General features: G+C 46.7%; 1 protein-coding gene across 2 annotated transcripts in view; it reads left to right on the top strand.

The window, feature by feature from the left end:
- The first annotated feature begins 15,078 nt into the window (after positions 1–15,078).
- The window catches only part of USP21 (ubiquitin specific peptidase 21), a 122,901-nt gene continuing 110,342 nt past the window's right edge, over positions 15,079–27,637 (top strand). For both annotated transcript variants that reach the window (XM_030187823.1, XM_030187822.1), the window contains exon 1: positions 15,079–15,179. The gene's annotated coding sequence lies outside the window, so the exon portion shown is untranslated. The remainder of the gene's footprint in view (positions 15,180–27,637) is intronic.

Below are 27,637 nucleotides of genomic sequence, written 5' to 3'. Positions count from 1 at the left end.
GTCCTGTCCCTTATCTATCAGTGTTTGTTCCCTGTTTCAGTGACTGCTTGCAGCTTTCAGTTCTGTCCCTTGTCTGTACTAGCCTCCCTGTGTGTTCTAGTCCTTGTATGTATCCTGCTGGTATCCAGTTCCGGCCCTGTCCGGTAAGTCCTGCCGGCCACCTGCACTCAGGGGCTCAACTCCCGAGGAATGGTGGTCAAGTGCAGGTGAAGTCTAGCTGGCCCTGTCAGTGTTTTGCCTTATCCCTTTGTGGGGTGGTTTTGCCTGCCACTGCCGCTCCTCGGCAGTGGCCCAAGGGCTCACAACCCTAGTTCCTGCTGTGAAAGCGTGACACCTGCTTTATGCCAGGGATTAAAGCAGCAGCACTTGCTGGGTACATTCTCCATGCTGCTGTTCTTACTGTTCTTGGCTCTGTTGCTACCTTTTGGGGTCTCTCAGTTAGAAATAAGATTGCATTTTATTAATAGTCCACCGCTGACATTTAAGGTGCCTCTTTCCTTGAGTCCCTCCTCAGTTGCCTTAGTATCTCAAGATTTAAATAAAGTTTAGAAAGAACAGGTGGATCTTAAACTTGAACTTCTTTATAATTGCCCGCTGAACTATCTAAAAATATTTTTGCGAGTACAGATGCTGCATTAAAATTATCTGTACAGTTCTTTTTAGGGTGAGCAAAATCTCGGTGCAGTCTTTCCAGGTGCAGTTTTCTCATTGCTAAAATGAAGCTTATATATATATATACTAGTAAAAAAGGCCCGTTTCTGACACAAATGAAACGGGTGCTAGCAAGGTTTTCCTCAGAGTGTGTATGTTTGAGAGAGTGTGTGTGAGAGAGAGTGAATGTGCGAGTGTGTGTGACAGAGAGTGAGTCTGGGTGCGAGTGTGTGTGACAGAGAGTGAGTCTGGGTGCGAGTGTGCGTGTGAGAGAGAGAGTGCGTGCGTGAGAATGAGAGTGTGCGAGTGCGTATGTGAGACAGTGACTGAGAGAGTGTGTTTCACACAGATGCACTGTGTGAGAGAGAGAGTGTGTGTGTGAGACAGAGTGTGAGAGACTATGTGTGCGATACACAGACTGTCTGTGAGACCGAGGTTGTGTGAGAGTGACTGTGTGACAGAGAGTGAATGTGATACAGTGTGAGACATAGTGTGAGAGACTGTATGAGAGTGAGAGAGAGAAAGACAGTGACTGTGAGAGAGAGTGTGTGTGTGTGACAGAGATACCTCCCCCCTCCCTCTGTGGTCTCAGCACCTCCTCCTCAGGTCTCAGGATCCCCTCCCCCCTCTCAGGTCTGAGGACCCCCTGCCTCCCCCCCCCCCCCCCCCCGGCAGCACCATGCGAGTGTGTGTGTGTGACAGAGCGAGAGTGATATGGTGCGAGTGTGTGTGTGTGACAGAGCGAGAGTGATATGGTGCGAGTGTGTCTGTGAGAGAGAGAGAGTGTGTGTGATTGTCCTCTCTCCCCTGGCCCCCCTCCAGCCACCCAGCGATTCTCCTGTCTCCCCTGCCCCCCCCTCGAGCCATGCAGTGATTCTCCTCTCTCCCCTGCCACCCCTCCAGCCAGCCAGCGATTATGCTCTCTCCCCTGCCCCCCCCCTTCAGCCACCCAGCGACTTGTGCTGTCTGCCCTGGCCCCCCTGCAGCCACCTAGCGATTCTCCTCTGTCCCCTGGCCCCCCTCCAGCCACCCAGCTATTCTCCTCTCCCCTGCCAGCCCTCCAGCCAGCCAGCGATTCTCCTATCTCCCCTGCCACCCCTCCAGCCACGCAGCGACTTGTGCTGTCTGCCCTGGCCCCCCTGCAGCCACCTAGCGATTCTCCACTGTCTCCCCTGCCCCCCCTTCAGCCACCCAGCGATTTGTGCTCTCTGCCCTGGCCCCCCTGCAGCCACCTAGCGATTGTCCTGTGTCCCCTGCCCCCCCTGCAGCCACCCTGCGATTCTCCTTTGTCCCCTGCGCCCCCCCCCCCCCAGCCACCCAGTCGAAGCGGCGGCGTTATTGTAAGTCCTGGCTGTCCATGGAGTCAGCTTCTGAACGGAGCGATGTTCGTTCGTTCCCTCAGTCCTCCTCCTGCGTTGTTACCCGCCCTCGACGTCATCACGTTTAGAGGCGAGGGCGGGGCCCGCCCTCGACGTTGTCACGTTTTGATGCGAGGGCAGGGCATAGAGAGATGAGACACCCTTACAGACTTACGAACCCTGAAGCCACGGAGTCAGCTTCAGAACGTTGGAGGTGCATTTTATTATAGTAGATATATATATATATATATATTTTTTTTTTTTTTTTTTTTTGAGTAGCAAGTCCTGTAAGAAATGTAAAGATGAAACAGATATTAAAATATAAATGAACCTACAAAATGTCTTCATTATGCCTAATTCTGATTTTATTGATTTATTAGGATTTATTTACCACCTTTTTGAAGGAATTCACTCAAGACAGTGTACAGCAAGAATAAGTCAAACATAAGCAATAAACACAGCAGTAAAAATATTCAAATAACAATACAAGGTATAACATGGAGGGGCATTTTCGATATGACGTCTGTCCGTCTTTGGACATTTTGCATAAAATGTCCAAAATCCAAATAGCAAAGAAGGTCATTTTCAAAAAAGAAAAACGTCTATCTTTTGTTTTCGAAAATAGAAGGTTTTGTGATTTGGACGTTTTATTTTTTGGTCCATAAAAAAAAAAAAAGCAAATTACCAAGTGCAAAACGCACAAAATCAAGCCATTGGGGGATGTAGGAGGAACCAGCATTTTTCGTACACTCATCCCCCTGACAGCCCAGGAAAGCAATAGGGCACCCTAGGGGGCACTGCAGTGGACTTCATAAAATGCTCCCAGGTACACATCTGACCATTGCTCCCTTACCTTGTCTGCTGAGCCCCCCAAAACCCACTACCATAGCCTTTATGGGTGAAGGGGGCACCTATATGTGGGTACAGTGGGTCATCAACAGTTTCCTCCACAAGTGTAACAGGTAGGGGGAGGTAGAAGCCTGAGTCCACCTGTCTGCAGTCCCTGCACCCACCACTAGACTACTCCAGGGACCTGCGTGCTGTTCTAATGGCCCTGAGTATAATATCTGAGGCTGGCAAGTAATGTTTTTCATCACATTTTTGGGGTTGGGAGGAAGTTAGTGACCACTGGGGGAATAAGGGGAGGTCATCCCTGAGTCCCTCCAGTGGTCATCTGCTTATTTAGGGCACCTTTTTGTGCCTTATTATTTATAAAAAGCAGGTCTAGCTCAAAACGTCTTAGTTTTAGTCCTGGATGGTTTTGTTTTCTTCCATTACAGATGAAAAGCGTCTTAAGTCTCAGGAACGCACAAGTCCCGCCCTGAACACGCCCCTGATACGCCCACGAGATTTGGATGCACTTCTGACAGACTTCAAAGAAAAACATCTAAAAATAGGTTTCGAAAATGCTGATTTGGACGTTTTTGTGAGAAAACGTCCAAATGGAACTTTATGCCACTTTTTAGACGTTTTTCTGTTTTGAAAATGAGCCCAGTAGTATGCTACATTACAATGTCAACACAATATGCAATAAAACATTTTAATAGACAGCACAGGATGTCAACAAAGACAGAACATGTAGAGGGATATTTTCAATATGACATCTTTATCTGATTTTGGACGTTTTGCGAAAAACATCCAAAAGTCCAGTAGCGAACATGGACATTTTCAAATCAGAGAAATGTCCAACTTTTTTTTTGAAAACGGCTGTTTGCTAGATATTTCTGTGCTCAGTGCATCTATTGGAACCATTTTTGGCAATGAGGAACAGCTTCTGTGTGATCATGTGTAGAGCACAGCTGCCATTTTGCAGCCTCAGTGGCCCGATAGAGCATTCAGCTGCCTAGGGGTCTTTGTTTTCTCTTGAATTTATATTGCTCTTATACCAGGCCTATTTACTGAAGCAGGGACAGCCAGAGTTGCTTTATCGCCTCGCTGCCCCTCCGGCTCCTAAGAGATCTCATTTAGATCTCCAGGAGTGGGCATATGAGCCTATCTCTGCTTCTCCTTCCTTATCTCATGTGGCCTCAGTCGGTTCAATGGAGACATCGTTGAAGGAGCTGTTAGAGGAGGAAGATCTCCCTCCTGAGGAGAGGGATGATCTGAAAGTACTGAGGTTTCATAGAGAAGCTTAGGACTCTTATTTCTGAGGGACTGGCAGTGCTTTCCATTGAGGAGCCTTCTGCGTCAGCATCAGGAGTTCCGTCTTCATTGATCATGAGGGGGCTTAGAGGGGCTTAGAGGTCCTTCTAAGACTGTCTTGATGCATCCAAACATCCAGGGCCTGATTATAGCAATATATGGATTTCACCGGACGTAGGGCTGAGAGTGGGAAGAACCATGACTCGCCTCTACCTGTTGGTTCTGAAGGAGAAAAATAAATTGCAGCTTCCCAGAGTGGACTCCCTTGTTACGGCGGTGACTATGAAGACCACATTGCCAGTGAAAGGGGGCACTGCCCTAAATGACCTATACAATAGGATGCCTGAAGTGGCATTAGCAATTGGCAACATAAGACAGGCGCCACAGTACCCAGCTGGAAGTGGGGTTGGTCTACTTGGCAGATGCTGTTTATGACATGTTAATGGGTTATGGCTAATTGGAGAAGATCTCAGTAACTTAGTGAAAGAACTGGGGGAAACGTTCCCAAGTCACAGCAGTTGCCGGAGGATAAGCCAAAAGCCTCTGGTCGTCCATCTTCAGGAGGCTCTTGATTTCAAGACAGCAAACTGTACCGGCCTGGCCTGGTCGTCAGCAATATGGTCTGAAGTCCCGCTTTCAGGCACGCCGTTCTTCCTTTTGTACAGACAGGAAGTCCTCCTCTTAATCAGCTAGAACAGCCAAAGGCCTCCTGAGCTTTGCAATGATGTCAGGCTGATCCACTTTTCCCTTCCTCCAGTGGGAGGACGTCTTCAGGAGTTTCATGAGGAGTGGGCCAAAATCATGTCAGAGCAGTGGGTTCTGGATATTCTTACAGAAGGCTATAAGTTGGCATTCTCCCGCCTGGTCACTCCTCTCTTCTTGCAGTCTCCTTGTCAAAAGGGAACCAAAGTAGTCAAAGTTCAGGCCACTGTAGATTTTTTTTTGTTTGTTACATTTGTACCCCGCGCGCTTTCCCACTCATGGCAGGCTCAATGCGGCTTACATGGGGCAATGGAGGGTTAAGTGACTTGCCCAGAGTCACAAGGAGCTGCCTGTGCCGGGAATCGAACTCAGTTCCTCAGGACCAAAGTCCACCACTAGGCCACTCCTCCACTAAATTCCACCATTGTTCCAGTTCCCCAGGCCAAACAAAGACAAGGCAGATACTCCATCTACTTAATTGTCCTAAAGAAGGAAGGCACCTTTCGTTCAGTCTTAGATCTCAAAGGTCTAAACCACTGCCTTGAGTGTCCCGCTTTTGCATGGGAACACTAAGAGCACTGAAACATAGAAAAATGTAGGCAGATAAAGACCATATAGGTTATTTATCTGCCCATCCATACCATCTACTCTCCCTATCATACCCTTAGAGATCCTGTGTACTTGTCCCAGGTTCTCTTGAATTCAGATACTGTTTTCATCTACACCACATCCACCGGGAGGCCATTCCATGAATTCACCACCCGTTCCATGAAGAAGTATTTCCTTGGGTTAATTCTGAATCTATTACATAAGTACATAAGTAGTGCCATACTGGGAAAGACCAAAGGTCCATCTAGCCCAGCATCCTGTCACCGACAGTGGCCAATCCAGGTCAAGGGCACCTGGCACGCTCCCCAAACGTAAAAACATTCCAGACAAGTTATACCTAAAAATGAGGAATTTTTCCAGTCCATTTAATAGCGGTCTATGGACTTGTCCTTTAGGAATCTATCTAACCCCTTTTTAAACTCCTTCAAGCTAACCGCCCGTACCACGTTCTCCGGCAATGAATTCCAGAGTCTAATTACACGTTGGGTGAAGAAAAATTTTCTCCGATTCGTTTTAAATTTACCACACTGTAGCTTCAACTCATGCCCTCTAGTCCTAGTATTTTTGGATAGCGTGAACAGTCGCTTCACATCCACCCGATCCATTCCACTCATTATTTTATACACTTCTATCATATCTCCCCTCAGCCGTCTCTTCTCCAAGCTGAAAAGCCCTAGCCTTCTCAGCCTCTCTTCATAGGAAAGTCGTCCCATCCCCACTATCATTTTCGTCGCCCTTCGCTGTACCTTTTCCAATTCTACTATATCTTTTTTGAGATACGGAGACCAGTACTGAACACAATACTCCAGGTGCGGTCGCACCATGGAGCGATACAACGGCATTATAACATCCGCACACCTGGACTCCATACCCTTCCTAATAACACCCAACATTCTATTCGCTTTCCTAGCCGCAGCAGCACACTGAGCAGAAGGTTTCAGCGTATCATCGACGACGACACCCAGATCCCTTTCTTGATCCGTAACTCCTAACGCGGAACCTTGCAAGACGTAGCTATAATTCAGGTTCCTCTTACCCACATGCATCACTTTGCACTTGTCAACATTGAACTTCATCTGCCACTTGCACGCCCATTCTCCCAGTCTCGCAAGGTCCTCCTGTAATCGTTCACATTCCTCCTGCGACTTGACGACCCTGAATAATTTTGTGTCATCGGCGAATTTAATTACCTCACTAGTTATTCCCATCTCTAGGTCATTTATAAATACATTAAAAAGCAACGGACCCAGCACAGACCCCTGCGGGACCCCACTAACTACCCTCCTCCACTGAGAATACTGGCCACGCAATCCTACTCTCTGCTTCCTATCTTTCAACCAGTTCTTAATCCATAATAATACCCTACCTCCGATTCCATGACTCTGCAATTTCTTCAGGAGTCTTTCGTGCGGCACTTTGTCAAACGCCTTCTGAAAATCCAGATATACAATATCAACCGGCTCCCCATTGTCCACATGTTTGCTTACCCCCTCAAAAAAATGCATTAGATTGGTGAGGCAAGACTTCCCTTCACTAAATCCGTGCTGACTTTGTCTCATCAGTCCATGTTTTTGTATATGCTCTGCAATTTTATTCTTAATAATAGCCTCCACCATCTTGCCCGGCACCGACGTCAGACTCACCGGTCTATAATTTCCCGGATCTCCTCTGGAACCTTTCTTAAAAATCGGAGTAACATTGGCTACCCTCCAGTCTTCCGGTATTACACTCGATTTTAGGGACAGATTGCATATTTCTAACAGTAGCTCCGCAAGTTCATTTTTTAGTTCTATTAATACTCTGGGATGAATACCATCAGGTCCCGGTGATTTACTACTCTTCAGCTTGCTGAACTGACCCATTACATCCTCCAAGGTTACAGAGAATTTGTTTAGTTTCTCCGACTCCCCCGCTTCAAATATTCTTTCCGGCACCGGTGTCCCCCCCAAATCCTCCTCGGTGAAGACCGAAGCAAAGAATTCATTTAATTTCTCCGCTACGGCTTTGTCCTCCTTTTCACCTTCATCCTATGCCCCTTTTTTCCAGTGCTTCCTTTCAATTGAGACTCTTATCTATCTCCCCTCTGCCAAAGTATACATATTGAGATTTTTAAGTCTGTCCCCTTATGTTCTATGATGAAGACCACTGACCATTTTAGTAGCCATCTTCTGGACTGACCCCATCTTGTTTATATCTTTTTGAAGGTTCAGTCTCCAGAATTGTAAACAGTATTCTAAATGAGGTCTCGCCAGATTCTTATACAGGGGCATCCTTTTTCTTACTGGCCATTCCTCTTCCTATGCACCCAAGCATCCTTCTAGATTTTGCTGTCGCCTTTTCTACCTGTTTGACCACCTTCAAATTATCACATACAATCACATCCAAGTCCTGCTCCTCTTTTTTGTGCACAAAAGTTCTTCACCCCCTAAATTGTACCGTTCCCTCAGGTTTTGGAGCCCAAATGCATGGCCTTACATTTATTAGCATTAAATTTAAGCTGCCAAATTCCAGACCATTCCTCTAGCTTTGCTAAATCCTTCCTCATGTTATCCACACAATCAGGGGTGTCTACCCTATTGCATAAGTACATAAGTAATGCCATACTGGGAAAAGACCAAGGGTCCATCGAGCCCAGCATCCTGTCCACGACAGCGGCCAATCCAGGCCAAGGGCACCTGGAAAGCTTCCCAAACGTACAAACATTCTATACATGTTATTCCTGGAATTGTGGATTTTTCCCAAGTCCATTTAGTAGCGGTTTATGGACTTGTCCTTTAGGAAACCGTCCAACCCCTTTTTAAACTCTGCTAAGCTAACCGCCTTCACCACTTTCTCCAGCAACAAATTCCAGAGTTTAATTAAACGTTGGGTGAAGAAACATTTTCTCCGATTTGTTTTAAATTTACTACACTGTAGTTTCATCGCATGCCCCCTAGTCCTAGTATTTTTGGAAAGCGTGAACAGACGCTTCACATCCACCTGTTCCACTCCACTCATCATTTTATATACCTCTATCATGTCTCCCCTCAGCCGTCTCTTCTCCAAGCTGAATAGCCCTAGCCTCCTTAATCTTTCTGTCCCTGATTCCTGCCCGTATCCAGTTTCTGACCCCTACCTGCATCCGGACGTCCTGTCGGCCGCTCGCACCTGGGGGCTCAACCCTCGGGGAACGGCGGTCATCACAGGTGAAGCCTCGGGGTTGCTTGGATGCCCAGCAGAGTGCAGGTTCGAGTCCTCGTCTCTGTGCTCCGCCCGGCACAAGGACTCACGAAGTCGACCTCACCCTCTAAAAGAAACAGGGCCATGTGTGTGTATTTTATTCAGGTCCTCTGCTTTACTTCTCTTCCAATCAGTGGGCGGACAATGATGGCTCTATCACATCCCTCACTCTGGAGCTAGGTTTTCATTTTCTCTTTGTTTGGAATAATTTGGTGTTTAAGAGCCGTTGTTTCCAACTCCTAGCAGTCACTGAATGCTGAATAATATACAATTAGCTGAGTGCCTGCCAGCTCACAGTTAACCCTTTTGGTAAATAAGTGTGTTCTGATTGCAGAGGAAAACCAGCAGCAGAGGAAGCAGAAGACTAATGGACAATTCACAGTGGGGGAAAGCACAGACAGTCCTCCAGGGGCAGCGGTGGCTCTGTTTCCCCCCTCATAAGAACATAAGATTTGCCATACTGGGACAGTCCGAAGGACCATCAAGCCCAGAATCCTATTTCCAACAGTGGCCAATCCAGGTTATAAGTACCTGGCAAGATCCCAAAACAGCACAATACATTTTATGCTACTTACCCTAGAAATAAGCAGTGGATTTTCCCCAAGTCCATCTTAATAATGGCTTATGGACTTTAAGGAAGCTATCCAAACCTTTTTTTCAATCCCACTAAGCTAACTGCTTTTACTACATTCTCTGGCAATGAATTCCAGAGTTTAATTACACATTGAGTGAAGAAATATTTTCTGTGATTTGTTTTAAATGTATTACTTTGTAGCTCCATTGTGTGCACCGTAGTCCTAGTATTTTGGGAAAGAGTAAAGAAACGATTCACGTCTACCAGTTCCACTTCCGGCAGGTTTGCCAGGATGAAAATCTGTGACAGTCATTTTACACTTCCCTGTAATTTATCCAGTTGCAAACTATGCCAAAATATTTCACAGGACCCCAAAGTCATCCACAAAGGAAAGATATTCAACATAAAGGGATCGTTCACTTGCTCATCTTCCAATGTGGTATACTGTATATCATTCAGTGTAAAAAATGTAACGAAGGATGCTATATTGGAGAAATAGGCCAGATGCTTAAGACAAGATTCAATTTACATAGACATCATATGAACAATACTGGTGCCAGCAGGGTTCCCACGCCTGTTGGTCAACATTTTACAGGACCAGGACACTGTACCAGTGACTTCACAGTGAGAATCCTCAAAGGTAACTTTAAAACCATACAAGAACGTAAGACCTTTGAAGTCAGAATGATTGAATATTTTAACACCCAACAGAAAGGACTTAACAAGGATCTGGGGTTCCTAGCCCATTATAAACCATAAAGCTGTATGTCTCTGTTGATCACCCTCACCTATCCACACCCACCCTGTTAGAATATCAATGATATGCTTTGATGTCCCCATGCATACTTCCTACCCACCCCCCTCCTCCCACCCTGTCAGACTGTCATAGTAATGCTTGAATGTTTTCACTTATATACACTTATATACACTCCAACTACCGCCCCATCTCCCTCCTACCCTTCCTCTCCAAGACACTTGAGCGCGCAGTCCACAGCCGCTGCCTTGATTTTCTCTCCTCTCATGCCATCCTTGATCCGCTTCAATCCGGTTTTCGCCCTCTTCACTCGACAGAAACAGCACTTTCTAAAGTCTGTAATGACCTGTTCCTTGCCAAATCCAGAGGCCACTACTCCATCCTCATCCTCCTGGATCTATCCGCTGCTTTTGACACTGTCAATCATGACTTACTTCTTGCCACACTGTCCTCATTTGGGTTCCAGGGCTCTGTCCTCTCCTGGTTCTCCTCCTATCTCTCCAACCGCACCTTCAAAGTTCACTCTCATGGATCTTCCTCCACCCCCATCCCCTTATCTGTTGGTGTTCCCCAGGGATCAGTCCTTGGACCCCTTCTCTTCTCAATCTACACCTCTTCCCTGGGCTCCCTGATCTCATCTCATGGTTTCCAGTATCATCTCTATGCTGATGACACCCAACTGTATCTCTCCACACCAGACATCACCGCGGAGACCCAGGCAAAGGTATCGGCCTGCTTATCCGACATTGCTGCCTGGATGTCCAACCGCCACCTGAAACTGAACATGTCCAAGACCGAGCTTATCGTCTTTCCACCAAAACCCACTTCTCCTCTTCCTCCACTTTCTATCTCAGTTGATAACACCCTCATCCTCCCCGTCTCATCTGCCCGCAACCTCGGAGTCATCTTTGACTCCTCTCTTTCCTTCTCTGCGCATATCCAGCAGATAGCCAAGACCTGTCGCTTCTTCCTCTTTAACATCAGCAAAATTCCCCCTTTCCTCTCTGAACACACCACCCGAACTCTCGTCCACGCTCTCATTACCTCTCGCCTGGACTACTGCAACTTACTCCTCACCGGCCTCCCACTTAGCCATCTATCCCCCCTTCAGTCTGTTCAGAACTCTGCTGCACGTCTCATATTCCGCCAGAACCGATATACTCATATCACCCCTCTCCTCAGGTCACTTCACTGGCTTCCGATCAGATACCGCATTCAATTCAAGCTTCTCCTTCTTACCTACAAATGCACTCAGTCTGCTGCCCCTCACTACCTCTCTACCCTCATCTCCCCTTACGTTCCCGCCCGTAACCTCCGTTCACAGGATAAATCCCTCCTCTCAGTACCCTTCTCCACCACCGCCAACTCCAGGCTCCGCTCATTCTGCCTCGCCTCACCCTATGCTTGGAACAACCTTCCTGAACCCTTACGCCAAGCCCCCTCCCTGCCCATCTTCAAGTCTTTGCTTAAAGCCCACCTCTTCAATGCTGCGTTCGGCACCTAACCCTTACCGTTCAGTGAATCCAGACTGCCCCAATTTGACTGCCCCGATCGGACCGACCGTTCACTTGTCTATTAGATTGTAAGCTCTTTGAGCAGGGACTGTCTCTCTTTGTTAAATTGTACAGCGCTGCGTAACCCTAGTAGCGCTCTAGAAATGTTAAGTAGTAGTAGTAGTAGTAGTAGCTAGCACATTTGCTTATTTCCGATCTGAGGAAGAAGGGCAACCTTCGAAAGCTAATCAAGAAATGTATTAAGTTATACAATAAAAAAGGTATCATCTTATTTTCTTTTCCATGTTTTATTTTGTTTGATTTCTATTGATAACCTTAAGAGTGGACTAACATGGCTACCACACTCCTCTACTTAAAATGGCTATGAGAACTGATATAGTTGGTAATACATCACTGACTGTAGGCAAGATTTTTGGAATGGTCAGGATGATTGCTGGCAGGGATGTGAGCAAAAGGGGACCTTTTTGCATTTATTGTGGGACTGCTTTTGGGATTACTGGATATTGGGACAGAGTGGTGTACATTTTGCAAGAAGTATTGGGAGTATAGATTGTGAAACAGTTGGGTGATTTCCTGTTGAATAGGCAATCTTCTGGTTTGGATGAGGACCAAGTACAGACTGGGAATGGGTGATAGTTAAATTATATGTATCAAATGACAAGATTGACCAAATTGTTAGGATCTTGGAACATTATGAGAAATAGAGGAGGAAACCTGGGCATTAGGAGATAAGAGAGGGCAGCCTTATCTAGGGAATGTGGGATTAAGGAGGGGAGGGAAAGGGATATGCAGTTGGTACTTAGGAGAGGTTCAATGGGATGGGTCACAGAAGTAGGAGAAATCTATGTATGTGGATAAATGTGCTTCCTGTGGGAACTGTTGAGATTATGGAGAGGTGTATTTTCAAAGCACTTAGACTTACAAAGTGTCATAGTAACCTATGGAACTTTGTAAATGCTTTGAGCCCTAAATCTCATAGTTGCTTCAGTGTTAAAGTTTGTAAAGTATTTAATTAAAAATAAATTAACATGTTAAAGGTCATAAGAATATAAACGTTGCCATACTGGGACAGACCAAAGGTCCATCGAGCCCAGCATCCTGTTTCCAACAGGTTACAAATACCAAGATCCCAAAATAGTACAATACATTTTTTGCTGCTTATCCTAGAAATAAACAATTGATTTTCCCCAAGTCCATCTTCATAATGGCTTATGAACTTTTAGGAAGTTAGCCAAACCTTTTTTAAACCCTGCTAAACTAACTGCTTTTACTGTATTCTCTGGCAACAAATTCCATTGTTTAATTACAGGGTGTGTGAAGAAATATTTTGTACAATTTGATGTAAATTTACTACTTTGTATATTCATTGAGTACCCCCTAGTCCTACTATTTTTAGAAAAAGTAAACGAGATTCCCATCTACTTGTTCCACTCCATTTGTTATTTTATAGACCTCTATCATATCTCCCATCAGCCGTTTATGTACAGAGTTACTACGTTACTGAGCTCTAGGAAGGAGATTTTAGGCCATTCCCGAATTTCTGTCAACTCCATCATTATGTATTATGGTACCTGTAGCACTGGTTTTAATGAACAGAAGCAAGGACTACAGGCAGTATGCTGCACTGTGGCATGTATGTTCAAAACTAGATCTGGCCAAAAAAGTTCCCCTCTTAGAACTTGTTAGCTCTGGTTTTAAGCCTAGGCATGTGTCTAGTTAATTTATGCCTTTAATCGTGCCTTGAATGTAGATGTACTTAAGGCTTGAAAAGGTTGGGAAGCTGTCTTCAGTGCGTCATCTAATATAATTTGCTCCTTCAACGTTTGAATGTGTCTCATTGGGATCGTAACCATCTCCGGACATCACTGGCCCGCATTAGAACCCTGCTTGCCTGACGTCAGGAGATGTTACTACAGAGACGTTGCTGTGGAGGAACCGCTTCAGCTGTTTAACGCCAGTGACAGGGTCCCCTTTCCCTCCCTCCCTCCCAATTCCAGGCTCCCCCCTCCCTCCCAGTTCTACGGGCGTCGTCCCTCCCTCCCTCCCTTCCAGTTCCAGGCCCCCTCCCTCCGATTTTTAAAACTCATCTTCACTCACAACGTCGGCGTTATGGCCGCCGGCAGCAGCGGTACAACGCACGCAGGCTCGGCCCGTTTCTCTGTCTTAGCTCTGGTCCCGTCCTTGCAGAAACAGGAAATGAGTTTTGCCCACCCGCCTGTTTGTCCGGATTTCTGGACAAACAGGCGGGCGAGCGGCGCCATAGGTCTCCCCTCCCCTTACTATCTGCCCTGGTGGTCTAGTGACCTCTTTGGGGCAGGAAAGAGCCCCCTCTTTCCTGCCTGGAGCGCTGCCTGCCCTCGCCCTGCATCCTTCTCAGTCTCGGCTCGGGATTCAAAATGGCCACCGGGAGTTAAAGCGGCCTCGTGAGACTTCAACTCTCGGTGGCCATTTTGAATCCCGAGCCGAGACTGAGAAGGATGCAGGGCGAGGGCAGGCAGCGCTGCAGGCAGGACAGAGGGAGCTCTTTCCTGCCCCGAAGCGGTCACTAGACCACCAGGGCAGTAGATAGTAGGGGAGGGGGAGGGGAATATGGGACAAGGGGCAGGGGAGGGGAATATGTGACCCGGGGGGGGGGGAGGGAATATATGAGGGTGGAGTGAGCGAGAAAGGGCAGGGCGAGGTTGCGAAAGGGACGTGACATAGTAATATAGTAGATGATGGCAGAAAAAGACCTGCACGGTCCATCCAGTCTGCCCAACAAGATAAACTACTACTACTATTAAACATTTCTATAGCTCATATGTGCTACTTTTTGTGTATACCCTACTTTGATTTGTACCTGTCCTCTTCAGGGCACAGACCGTATAAGTTTGCCCAGCACTATCCCCGCCTCCCAACCACTGGCTCTGGCACAGACCCTATAAATCTGCCCAGCACTATCCCCGCCTCCCAACCACCAGCCCCGCCTCCCACCACTGGCTCTGGCACAGACCGTATAAGTCTGCCCAGCACTATCCCCGCCTCTTTTTCAGAGGACAAAATATGGTAACCCTACTACACTCACTCACACTGACAGATACACACATTCTGTCTCTCAATCACACACTGTCTCTCTCTGACACACACTCTTTGTCTCTGACACATACTCATTCACTCTCTCACACATACTCTCTCCTAACAGTTGAACTGTTTAACAGTTCCCTTAAAAACATAATTACCATTAGAGGCCAACCTTGCTAGCGCCCGTTTAATTTCTTTCAGAAACTGCCTGGCCTTTTTTCACTAGTATGCAATACATTTTGATCACGTCCAGTCCCCGGGAAAAAATAAAAAAATCTCGTACGTCATTCACCCCGCCCCTTTCAAAGGAGGCGGAGTTTGAAGCACAGTCAGCCGTCCCCCGTTTTCCAGCCTCCTTTACGCACTACAGGCACGTGGGGACAGCCAGCAGTGTCTCCCAGGCGACGGCCGTAAACAAACGACTCTGCTGGGGGAAGTGGCTCCCACGCCCTCCGTGCGCACATGCGCACTGCCGCCGCTTGAAGCCCGGCGGGGCGGAGCGTCAAAGATGGCGGCGGCTGCAGTTGCCATGACGCCCGGCAGGAGCAGGCCCTGAATCCCTGCGCTCGCCGCCTCCGCTTCCCAAATGGATGAAGGTAAGAGTAACAGGGGTGGTGGGAGGGTTCGTGGAGCCCCGAGAGGGGGGCCACTCCCGCCTGAGCTGGGGTAACAAGAGAGAGTGGCTGCCGGCAGCTCTGGGCTCCCGGTCCTCAGTCTACACAGGACTGGGCATTTATTTTTATTGCCATGTTGTTAAATAGTAGCAATACTTTCACCGGTTTCGTGGCTTTTATCATATGTTTCTGTGGCGATAAGTTAGACCTTGGTACTTGTAGTGGGGTACTAAAGGGATAAATGGAAGAAGCAGGTACTACAAATCCCGCAATGCATTAGGGTAGAAGCACCGCTGCAGGTGACATTCCAACAAGTGGAGGGGAAGGAATGTAACATACTAGCTTTTTAAGGGGTTGGGGGGGAGGGGGCTAGTACAGTTTATGGAATTAGCTTCTTCCCTTCACTTTCAAATAAAACATGGTTCTCATAGTACATTTCAGAAATCAGAGTCAAAGCTCCAGACAGAATTAAACATCTTTCAAATCAAATAAAACAGTATGCTGTCAATATGATATACAATTTTTAATAAATGAGGCTTTACAGTCAGTTGAGAACATTGAATATCATGTCTGTGTGCAGCCTGAACCAGTGACAGTTTGGTGGTGATGTCCCAAAAATAGGCAATATAAATAGATGCCATTGCTTGAGCAGGGACTGTCCTTCCCCATGTTTTAACTTGTACAGCGCTGCGTAACCCTAGTAGCACTATAGAAATGCTAAGTAGTAGTAGTAGTAGCGCTTCTATTGGTAGCCTTGGATCCCTGAGCAGCTCTTTGCTTCCACCCCATCTGGACCAAAAATTCCTCTCCCTGTCCTTCAGAATCATGAGCTTCTTGAAGAAGAGCTCACCCAAGCCAGGGCATGCTTATAATTTGAAGGCAACAGGAGGAAGAAATTGCACAATTGTCTGATTCTGTAAGGCAGTGGTTCCCAAACCTGGCCCTGAAAGACACCCCAGCCAGTTAGGTTTACCCACAATGAATATTCATGAGAGAAATTTGCATGCACTGCCTCCACAGCTTGCACATCTATCTCATGAATAGTCATGAGAAATTTGCATGCACCGCCTCCACAGCTTGCACATCTATCTCATGAATATTCATTGTGGATATATTGAAAACCTGACTGGCTGGGGTGCCTCCAGGACCAGGTTTGGGAACCACTGCTGTAAGGAATCTCCTTAGCAAGCAAGTATTAATAGGTCATTTTTCCCCCTTGATATTTTTGTCTTTATTGAAACTTTTCAGGATCTTATTCATATGTGAGAACATCAACAGTTGCATCCAGAAAGGATTTTGATATGTCTTGGTCTTGTGAATTCCTAGAGAAGTGTACTGTACCTGCTGCACATCGCCTTGGGTGAATCTCTTCATAAAGGCAGTTAATAAATCCCAATAAATAAATAAAAACAATTGTTAGTCAAATTGTCCTCAGCATGCTGCTGCTCATCTGTGGCAGGGAACTGTAAGGAATAGATCTATTCTTTGGGATCTGTTGGGTATTGCCTAGTGACCTGGATTGGCCACTGTTGGAGACGGGATGCTAGTCTAGATGAAACATTGGTTTGATCCAGCATGGGACATCTTATATTCTTATGTACTCTTGTTGTAGGAGTCAGAAGAGTTCCTGGGATTCTCCTAGGGGAGACTCCCAAGTTTATCTTTCTGTGCTTTACAAAATGATCCTTAAAACAAATCTCGCTTCTGCTCTGTACAATAGAAGATTCTTGTATATTTGTTTCTAGTCTTTTTATTATAAAATATTGATCAGTCTGCTCTGTACCCTAAGGAAACTGTCCTACTGCCAGGTCATTCGACCTCAATCTTGACCACATTGTCCGTAGGGGAATTAGGATTTATTTTGTAGCAGGTCCTGTTATCTTGTACTTATTAGTGACTTTGATGCTGACAATATTGAAGAAGAGCTTTGTTGAAGCTAATGCAGGTTTAATACATACTGTGTATGTCCATAATAGCAGGGTGCAAAACAATACCTAGGAATTAAATTGACTAATGGGCAAAAGACCAGCAAAAACTTTAGCTGGTTTCCTGCTCTTCCACTCTCCCACTGACTACCCATTTCTGTGGCTTGTGTGGTTTGTCATGATGCCTAATGAGTGTGTGCTAAGGTAAATTTGAGCAGTGCCAAAACAAATGTTCACCAAACCACCAAAGTAGCACAGTGCACTTGAATATGTTTCTTTTGCTTTGCACTCTGTCTTTGATGCATATTTGTATTCACTAATGATTGTATGTTTCAGTTATGTTTTATAAACATTCACTTGATCATCAACAATTTACTAATCCCAGGCTATGGGACCTAGGAATTTCCTCATTTTACACTTCTGGCTTTATTTGCAAAGGACAGAGCCTTGGTGCTCAATTTAGTTTTCCTCCCATTCTTTGTTGGGGGGAGACGGGAGGCCATGATTGGTAATGCTTTCAGAATGACTGAATGAGACAACACCCACCTAGGGTAGGTACCAAGATGCATTTTACCAGTAGAAGTGAGCTCCCACCGCCACTCCTGAATGGTTGCATCAGCAAATGAAAACTCTTTCTTCCCCCCCACTCACACTAGCCAGCTGAGACATTGTCTTAATGGTAATGCTGTATTTTACTGTATTATCGAATTGTAATACTGTTCATACTTTAATACTGTTTGATGTTCATGGAGTAAGCCACTTTGAGCCTGTTTTTGAGAAAGATGGAATGCAAATGTGAGAGTATGATGGTTTTCAGCAAACATAGTAAAGCAGAAAAGCCTTGTTAAAAATGACCAAATTCCTACAGAATAGAAGGGAGGCATAAAATCAGCCATTATCAAGGTGTTTATTACACAATCCAGTGGTTTTTCATTATCTGTAAAACAGCTGTATAAAGAGCCAAGCATTTTTCCAGTAGACATAAAGGGCCGGATTCTATATATGGCAACTAAATCTAGGCATGTCCGATTTATGCGCTTAGCAGTATTCTAAAAGCTGCGTCTACGTTCAGACGTGGCTTGTAGACAAACACGTAGGCCGGATGGATGTGCCGCAGCCATTTACGCCAGTGAAAAGCTGATGTAAATGGCTGCGTCTAAATGTGGGCTCCCCCAAATTCTATAACTATGTGCGTAGATTGATTGTTGGCCTCGACATACCCACCCTCCTACCACTACCATGCCTCCTATTTGTCTATGCTGGAATTTATGTGCCCCTCTTTTATAGAATACTCCTAAAAAGATACGCATGTAAATTCCAGTTATTGCCAATTAGTGTTGATAATTGGTTATTGGCCAATTATCAACACTAATATGCTCATTAACTAATTGAGTAGCGTATGTAAATTGGCCACGTGCACAATTTAATGTGTGCTACTCAATATGCCATATATAGAATCTGGGGGGAAAATATGAGGAATGCCTTCAAACACCAGGAGGCCACAAGCATTATTTATAATATCCACTCCAACTGTTTGAAAACACAGATGAAACGTCAGGGTATTGGGATGGTTTCCTCCACTGGACTTCTCTGTTAATTGGATTTGATCCCAAAAGAACCCCCCAAAACACCCCAACCTTAACATGTTGATATTGCAGAAGCTAGAAATCTTGCTTCTCATACACGTTGCCCCACCGCAAAACAGGAACAACACAGTCTTCAGCAGTACAAGTTTCATTTCCTTGGGTTCCTCTAATGCACATACCACAAAACAGATGCAGCACAGGCGGCAAGCATGCAGGCTTCTCCTGTGCCCTGGCTCCAGTCATTGTTTCATGAGAAGCAGGTCTAAGAGAAGAAAAGTCAAATGGTCCAACTGGTAAAAAGATATCTGAGCACACTTTCCTGTTTATTGCCCCCTCCCCTCACCCATTTCTTTTCCCTGGGGGAAAGGGGAGAGAGGAGTGATATGATACAGACATTCAAATATTTGAAAGGTATTAATCTACAAATAAACTTTTTCCAGAGACAGGAAGGTGGTTGGATTAGAGGACACGAATTTGAGGTTGCAGGAGGGCTGACTCAAGAATAATGTCAGGAAGTACTTTTTCATGAAGAGGGTGTTAGATACCTGGAATGCCCCCCTGTGGTAGGTGGTAGAGATGAAAATGGTAACGAAATTCAAAAATGCGTGGGATAAACACAAAGGAATCCCATATAGAAGGCATAAACCTAATCTGAGATTGATGGAGACCCTGCTCACGCAATTGAGATTCATCTCCCAACAACAGAATCCTATAGGACCACTCTACTGGCACTGTCAACATACGCTCCATCACTTCCAACACCCCCCTCCAAAACTCATCTAACTTTGTGTACTCCAAAAAAGTATGGACTAGCGTGCCTACTCTACGTTTACATCTCATGCAAGTATCATCATCCCATAGCCCCATCGGTTCCCTTTCTCTTGTGTTATAAAAGCACCATGTAGCAACCTAAACTGCATCTCTTGCAAATCTGCACTAGTTGTCACCTTAAATGCCCCTGTAAAATAATTTGCAAGCATATCCACTGTAATTTCCTCCCCTAGCTGCTTCACCCACCATCTTGCTAAGCCAGCAAAGAAAGAGGCCTCCTTCTGCTCCCTTCCCATGAAGTACCATACTGCCAATTTATTTGCAAGTTCCGGAACCTAGCAAAACATCTTGTCTAGCCTAGAAAAAATGGGTCCCCTGTTTTTCGTGGAAGTCAAAGTCACACAATAGTGCTTCAATTGCAGAAAGGGTAAAAAATCCGCCCATCCCAATTTCCAGTATGCCTGCGCCTGCTCAAATGTAGGGAATGTCTCCTCCCCATCGGCCATAAAATGTCCCACATACCGACACTGATTTTTAGCCCATATCTTAAACCTCAACGCCCCCTGCCCCGCCGGAAAAAAAGGGTTGTCCACCGCTGCAAAAAACGGAGACGGCCCTGTAGCTACTACTACTACTTAACTATTCTAAAGCGCTACTAGGGTTACGCAACGCTGTACAATTTAACATAGAGGGACAGTCCCTGCTCAAGGAGCTTACAATCTAAAAGACAAGTGAACAGTCAGTCCGATAAGGGCAGGCAAATTGGGGCAGTCTTTCCCAAACCTCCTCTCCACCAATTCCAGGCCTTTCTCAACGGCTGGACCAAAAAGTGCAAATCTCCATTCAAGCTTCCCCCTATCTGCAAAATATTAAACGCCGAATACGGAACAGTCCCATCCTGCCAAATACAGTTTGGAGCATATTTGGATGTCCCAGAGTGTAGCTCATAAATCCACCGAAACAGCGCTGCCACGTTATACAAGCACAGGTCTTGAAGACCTAATCCCCCTCTATTCCTGATCAGCGTTAATTTAGCAAAACTAATCCTTGCCCTCTTCCCTGCCCAAATAAAAGTACCAGTGAACCCCTTATAGTATAAATCATCTTTCCGTTTAATCCAAAGCGGCAACATCTGCAAGGAGTACAATATCTGTGGCAACATGATCATTTTAACTAACTCTACCCTCCTCAATAAGGAAAGTGGCAGATCTCTCCATCGGTGACACAGTTTTTTAAGACTATCCAACTTGTCCTGTATATTGCGACGATACACCACTTTCATATCCGTATGAAGATACACTCCCAGATACTTTAATGTTCCTGCTAACCAAGCTAAGGGGAATGCTGTCACCAGCTGACACGCACAAGGCGATGACACCGGTAAAGCCTCCGACTTATCAAAATTAATTCTTAGCCCAGAAAAGGAACCAAATTGTACAATTAATTCTATTAGGTTGGTGACATTCGTTGAGGCCTTGTCTAGATAGATAAGCATGTCATCAGCAAACAAATTAATTTTGAATTCCTGGGATCCCAATCTTATTCCCTGTACTTTATCTGTCTTCTGAATTTTTATAGCAAAAGGCTCAAGAGACAGCACAAATAGCATCGGGGAAAGCGGGCACCCTTGCCTCGTGCCCCATTTTAAGGAAAAAATCGAAGACAATGCTCCATTAATTAAGATCTGAGCTGTGGGATGGCTATATAGAGCACGTATCCCTCCTAAATTCTCCAATTATACCAAATTGAGGCAATACCCAAAACAAATATTCCCACAGAATCTTATCAAAAGCTTTCTCCGCGTCTAAGCTTGTGATTATTGCATCCCCCGGTGCACCCCCCCCCCCCCACCTTTCTGCAGGACTGTCAGAGCTCGCATAATATTCGAGGACGCGTACCTCCCTGGCACAAAGCCTGCTTGGCCCGTATGAATTAACTTAGGTAGAACTCTCCCTAATCTATTTGCCATTATGTTTTCAAAGAGCTTTATGTCTTGATTGAGGAGTGATATTGGCCGATAGGAGCCCAACATTTCCTCATTCCGCCCAGGTTTAGCAAGCACCACTATATGCGCGTGTGTAAGTCTGCCTCCCGCTCCTCCAGTTGTACAAAGATGATGACATAACCCTTGGAAAGGAGGACACACTTTGGTACCCAGTATCTTATAAAATTCAGATCCTAGCCCATCTGGTCCTGGAGCTTTGGCCAGCTTCAGGTGTTTAAACGCCTGATGAACTTCCTCTCCCACTTCCGGCGCATTTAACTGATCTCGTTGCCCCTGCGATAACTGTGGTAACTGTATATCTTGAAAGAATAATTCCCTCTGTACCCGATCTGTCTCGCCTGTATTATATAGCGCCTGATAGAAGTTGACAGACTCTTCCTGTATGCCCTCTGGTGTTACCACTACCTGTCCTTCTGGTGATCTCACCTTGGTTATAATCTTTTTTGCCCCTCTACTTTTTACCAGAGCCGACATCAATTTCCCTGCCTTATTACCTCATCTATACAGGTTATATTTATACATGCTTATATCCTGAGCCGCTCTCGCATTCAAAATATCATTAATTTGCCTACGTGTGTCCCAATATTCCTTTTTCGTCTCCTCATCTCTCTGTCTTACGTGTCTCCCCCTTAACTGTTGAAGCTGACTCGATAAAGCGATTAATCGACTATTGCACTCCCTGTTCACTTTTGTTCCATATGCTAGGATATGCCCCTGCATCACTGCCTTACTACTACTACTTAGCATTTCTATAGCGCTGCCAGGGTTACGCAGCGCTGTACAAGTTTAAACATGGAGAAGGATGGTCCATGCTCAAGAGAGCTTACAATCTAAAGGTGCCTTCCGCTTCCCAGTAAGTGATGGGGTCTACCAACTCCAGGTCATTTTCCAATATGTAGTTGTCCCATACCTTCAACAAAAAAGTACGAACCTCAGGAACCAGATACAGCGTCGGGTTCATACGCCACATCCACGATTCACTGCCTTGTCGCCATTGTATGTCTACCCAAACCAGACAATGGTCCGACACCGCTCCATCCACTTTATCTGCCGCACTCACCTTAGACAAAAGGGTTGCATCTATAAGTAAATAATCAAGTCGCGCATACACTCCATGCACCTGAGAAAAAAAAGTGTAGTCATATGATTCTGGGTGCAATATCCTCCAAATGTCCAGCAGTCCCAGTTCCCTTACCAGAAAATTAATCCCTTTGTCCTTCCACGGCTTTGCTGGCTTGCAATCGATCAGGGAATCTGCAGTGACATTGAAATCGCCACCCAATACCAATTTGTACCCACTAATTGACACCAGATGTGCCAATATGCCAGAGAAAAAAGAGTGGGAATATATATTTGGAGCATATATGGAACACAGGGCCGCTCTCTGACCTGCGACCTCTCCCAACCATATAACAAACCGTCCCTCCGGATCCTATACTAATTTATGCATGCTAACATGGTGCTTTTTATGAAACAAGATAACAACCCCCCCCTTTGTCTGTTATTAAAGGAAGAGGAAACTAACTCCCCAACCCAACCCCTTTGTAATTTCCAATGTTCCTGCTGTGTGAGATGGGTCTCCTGCAAAAACAGCACATCAACTTTCATTTTTGCACAGTAGGATAGAATTTTAGTACGCTTGACCAGTGAATGGATTCCATCAACATTTAAAGATCCAAATCTCAGACTACCCATCTATCCAATCTAAGTTAATTATGATGCAGTTTATCCAAAAGCGAGGAGGGATGTCCCAGCTCACCACCCCCCTCCTCCTCCAGGTGCTGTTTCCACTCCATTCTCCACTGTGGAACCTATTCCCCTCATCTCCAGGAGCCAACCACCCTCCCCACCCCCTCCCTTCCCTTCCGAGAACTACCTGACCCCCCCTCCAGGGGCGTAGCCACGGGTGGGCCTGGATGGGCCTAGGCCCACCCAGTTTGGGTTCAGGCCCACCCAGCAGCGGAGCGGAGGGAGCAGGCAGCGCTGATCCTGCATCTGCCTCCTTCTCTCTGACGGCAGCGCTTCCCAGACGCTGCCTACTGCTGCCACGATCTACCTCCTCCCTCTGTCTCACTCTCATCTGCAGCGGTAGCGTCGTGATTCAAACACGCTGCCTCCTGCTTCTAACCCGGAAGCATCTCCTCTGCAGAGGAGATGCTTCCGGGTTAGAAGCAGGAGGGAGTGTGTTTGAATCGCTACCGCTGCTGTTGCTGGGGATGATGGATGGATGGATGGATGGATGGATGGATGGAGTTGGGGGGCAGGGGAGAGAGGAGAATTGCTGGGGATGAAGGATGGATGGATGGAGGTGGGGGGCAAGGGAGAGAGGAGAATTTCTGGGGATGGATGGATGGAGGTGGGGGTCAGGGGAGAGAGGAGAATTGCTGGGGATGATGGATGGATGGATGGAGTTGGGGGCAGGGGAGAGAGGAGAATTGCTGGGGATGATGGATGGATGGATGGAGTTGGGGGCAGGGGAGAGAGGAGAATTGCTGGGGATGGATGGATGGAGGTGGGGGGCAGGGGAGCGAGGAGAATTGCTGGGGATGATGGATGGATGGAGGTGGGGGGTAGGGGAGAGAGGAGAATTGCTGGGGATGGATGGAGGTGGGGGGCAGGGGAGCGAGGAGAATTGCTGGGGATGATGGATGGATGGATGGAGGTGGGGGGCAAGGGAGAGAGGAGAATTTCTGGGGATGGATGGATGGAGGTGGGGGTCAGGGGAGAGAGGAGAATTGCTGGGGATGATGGATGGAGTTGGGGGCAGGGGAGAGAGGAGAATTGCTGGGGATGGATGGATGTATGTGGTGGGGGGCAGGGGAGAGAGGAGAATTGCTGGGGATGGATGGATGGAGGTGGGGGGCAGGGGAGCGAGGAGAATTGCTGGGGATGATGGATGGATGGAGGTGGGGGGTAGGGGAGAGAGGAGAATTGCTGGGGATAGATGGAGGTGGGGGGCAGGGGAGCGAGGAGAATTGCTGGGGATGATGGATGGATGGATGGAGGTGGGGGGCAAGGGAGAGAGGAGAATTTCTGGGGATGGATGGATGGAGGTGGGGGTCAGGGGAGAGAGGAGAATTGCTGGGGATGATGGATGGATGGATGGAGTTGGGGGCAGGGGAGAGAGGAGAATTGCTGGGGATGGATGGATGTATGTGGTGGGGGGCAGGGGAGCGAGGAGAATTGCTGGGGATGATGGATGGATGGAGGTGGGGGGGTAGGGGAGAGAGGAGAATTGCTGGGGATGGATGGAGGTGGGGGGCAGGGGAGCGAGGAGAATTGCTGGGGATGATGGATGGATGGATGGAGGTGGGGGGGTAGGGGAGAGAGGAGAATTGCTGGGGATGGATGGAGGTGGGGGGCAGGGGAGAGAGGAGAATTTCTGGGGATGGATGGATGGAGGTGGGGGGCAGGGGAGAGAGGAGAATTGCTGGGAATGGATGGATGGAGAGGACGGGGCAAGAACAGAATTGCTGGGGATGGATGGATAGGGGCAGGGGAGAGAAGAGAATTGCTGGGTATGGATGGATGGAGGGGAGAGGAGAGTTGCTGGACATGGGTGGATGGAGGGGAGGGAAGAGGAGAGAGGAAGGTTGCTGGACATGGGTGGATGGAGGGGAGGGCAGGGGGCAGAGGAGGGTTGCTGGACATGGATGGGTGGAGGGAAGGGCAGGAGAGAGGAGGCTGCTGGATATGGATGGAGGAGAGGGAAGGGAGAGAGAAGAAATGCTGGACATGGATGGAGGGGAGGGAAGAGTGAGGAAGGTGATGAGATGAGGGAAAAGGAAGAGAGGAGAAAATTGCACATGGATGAAGAAAATAGGCAGAAGCTGGATCCACTGGACAGTCAAGTCTGCGGAGGACCCAAAGCAAGAAATGAAGAAGAAAGGCGGAAAGTAAAGAAATAAATGGAAAGGAAGCCCTGGAAACGGAGTAAAGAGGACAGATAGCAGCAGAATCAGATACTGGGCCAGTATGATCAGAAAAACAAAGTCACTAGACAGCAAAGGTAGAAAAAAAATCATTTTATTTTTATTATAATGATTGGAACATGTCCACTTTGAGAATCAGGTGCTCAACATTAAAAGTTTATATTTATTTACTTATTTATGGCATTTTATCTCACATTAAACATGAATTAGATTGGAACCTGGGATCATTTAATGGTTTTTTTTCCTGGAGAGAGTAATGCATTGCCTCCCCCACCCCCCAGGCTCTCTCCCCAGCTATTGCCAGCTCTGCAATTTTGAGGGGAGGTGCACAGGTGGACGGGGGGGGGGGGGGGGGGGGGGGCGCAGAGGTGGACCGGGGAGAGAGCCTGTTGTTAAACATTTACCAGCACACACCACTGTCTAGTGCCCACCCATCCAACCTGTTGGCCCACCCAAAAATTGACTTCTGGCTACGCCACTGCCCCCCTGCCACTTTCACACTCCATGAACCACTCACACCATCCAGTCGTACCTCCCCCCCCCTCGCTAACTCTCCCCTTCCCCCTCTCCCACACCTGTTGCTCTGCCCATAATTCCCTCCCCCTCCTCCCTCCAAGTACAGCCAGTGTTACACCCCTTACCTAAGTAAACAAGCTGCTCCCCCCTCTTCCTCCCCTTATCCCCTCATTAAGCCCCACAATATGCATAAACATTAATCTTTAAAGTCTTACCACCCGCCACTCCCTGCAACAGTATGTCTACAATAAATCCCAATGCATGCTATGGTGTTTCGATAGGGAACAAACTAAACAAAACATTTCCCCACCAAACTATGTCAACTGTTCATACTTAACCAACTTTACATTCAGTACATATAACAAACACATTCTGCGTTGCAGCCAAACATGTTAACGTCCAGAGCATTGAGATCTATGCATGTCTTCCCCGCTGAATCATCGTCTCTCCAACTGGCATCCAGGTAGTACTAGAAAAACCCTTGCAGCTGCTCATGCCATTACTGTAATGGCTTCTTGCTGATAACTCCCGCCAAACCTGGAGTCACTTCACTTTCTCACTCTCATACAGTGTCCCAGCTCTATTGATTTCTGTCTCTTAATAAAGCGATATTATAATCCCAAAATAGGTGCCCGACAGTCTCATATAAAACATTAAAAAACTGATCATCCTGAGGCACCTTCTCCACTACGCTCCATATTTCTTCAAGGCTCCATCAAATCTCTAGCATTCTACTTCTGTAACAAAGTCTCTCTCTCACTTTAGTCATTCTACAAACGATTGAAGTTCGTCCGGCTTCTCCATAAACAGGACGTGGCCTTCATGCAACACTCTCACCTTTGCTGGGTACTGCAGTGAGAACCTGATCCCTTTATTATGAAGCTGGGAGCAGTATGGGGACAGCCATTTTCTGAGCTCTGACACTTTTGGTGAGAAATCTTGGAACATCAGCACGGTAGCCCCATGATATGTCGGATTCCTCCGCTGGCGGTATTTTTCCATTAGATGGGATTTCTCCGCATAATTAAAGATACGGGCGATTACCGGTCGCGGCCTGCTGTTTTGTTCTTTAAAGGCCCCACACGGTGTACACGTTCTGCCCTGAGTCGCTGCCCCTCCAGCTCTAGGCCCAGCTCTTTCGATAACCAGGATTCCACCAAGTCCCATATCTCCTTCTCTTTAACAGTTTCTGACACTCCCACCAGCCTTGTATTATTTCGTCTACTCCTATTCTCATGATCCTCTACTCTCTCTTACAACAATTTGCACCGCTTTTCCAAGGCAGACATTTGAGAGTTCATGCTATTTACCAGATCTTCTTGCTGAGAGATTCATTCCTCGGCAACCTGTATATGAGTGCTCTGTGCTGCCATACTTTCTTTCATCTCATCTATGAAAACATGCAAAGCCGATAATTTATCGTACAGGACTGCTGCCATGTGTTTCATGATCTCCTGCCAGCATACCCTGAGAGCCGCTCCTGATCTTCCGTAAGCACTCGATCAGTGCCGCCGATACTTCCCCTTGCAATTTGCTGTTTTTTGAGGGGCCAATTCGGGGTGTAGAATAGAGAAAAAAAAGGCTGTTTTATTAGCTATGGAGAGTAGAGCAGCCATCACGTGACCCCCAAATGTATTCGCTGGTCAGACTTCTTGTTCCACACCTTCTCCTATTAGTCATGTCTTGTCTCCCCATTAATCTTCTC

Source organism: Microcaecilia unicolor, chromosome 14 (genome assembly GCF_901765095.1).
Source record: "Microcaecilia unicolor chromosome 14, aMicUni1.1, whole genome shotgun sequence".
NCBI lineage: Eukaryota > Metazoa > Chordata > Amphibia > Gymnophiona > Siphonopidae > Microcaecilia > Microcaecilia unicolor.
Note: the sequence above shows the minus strand (reverse complement) of the source record. Positions and strands in the feature narration are given on the sequence as shown.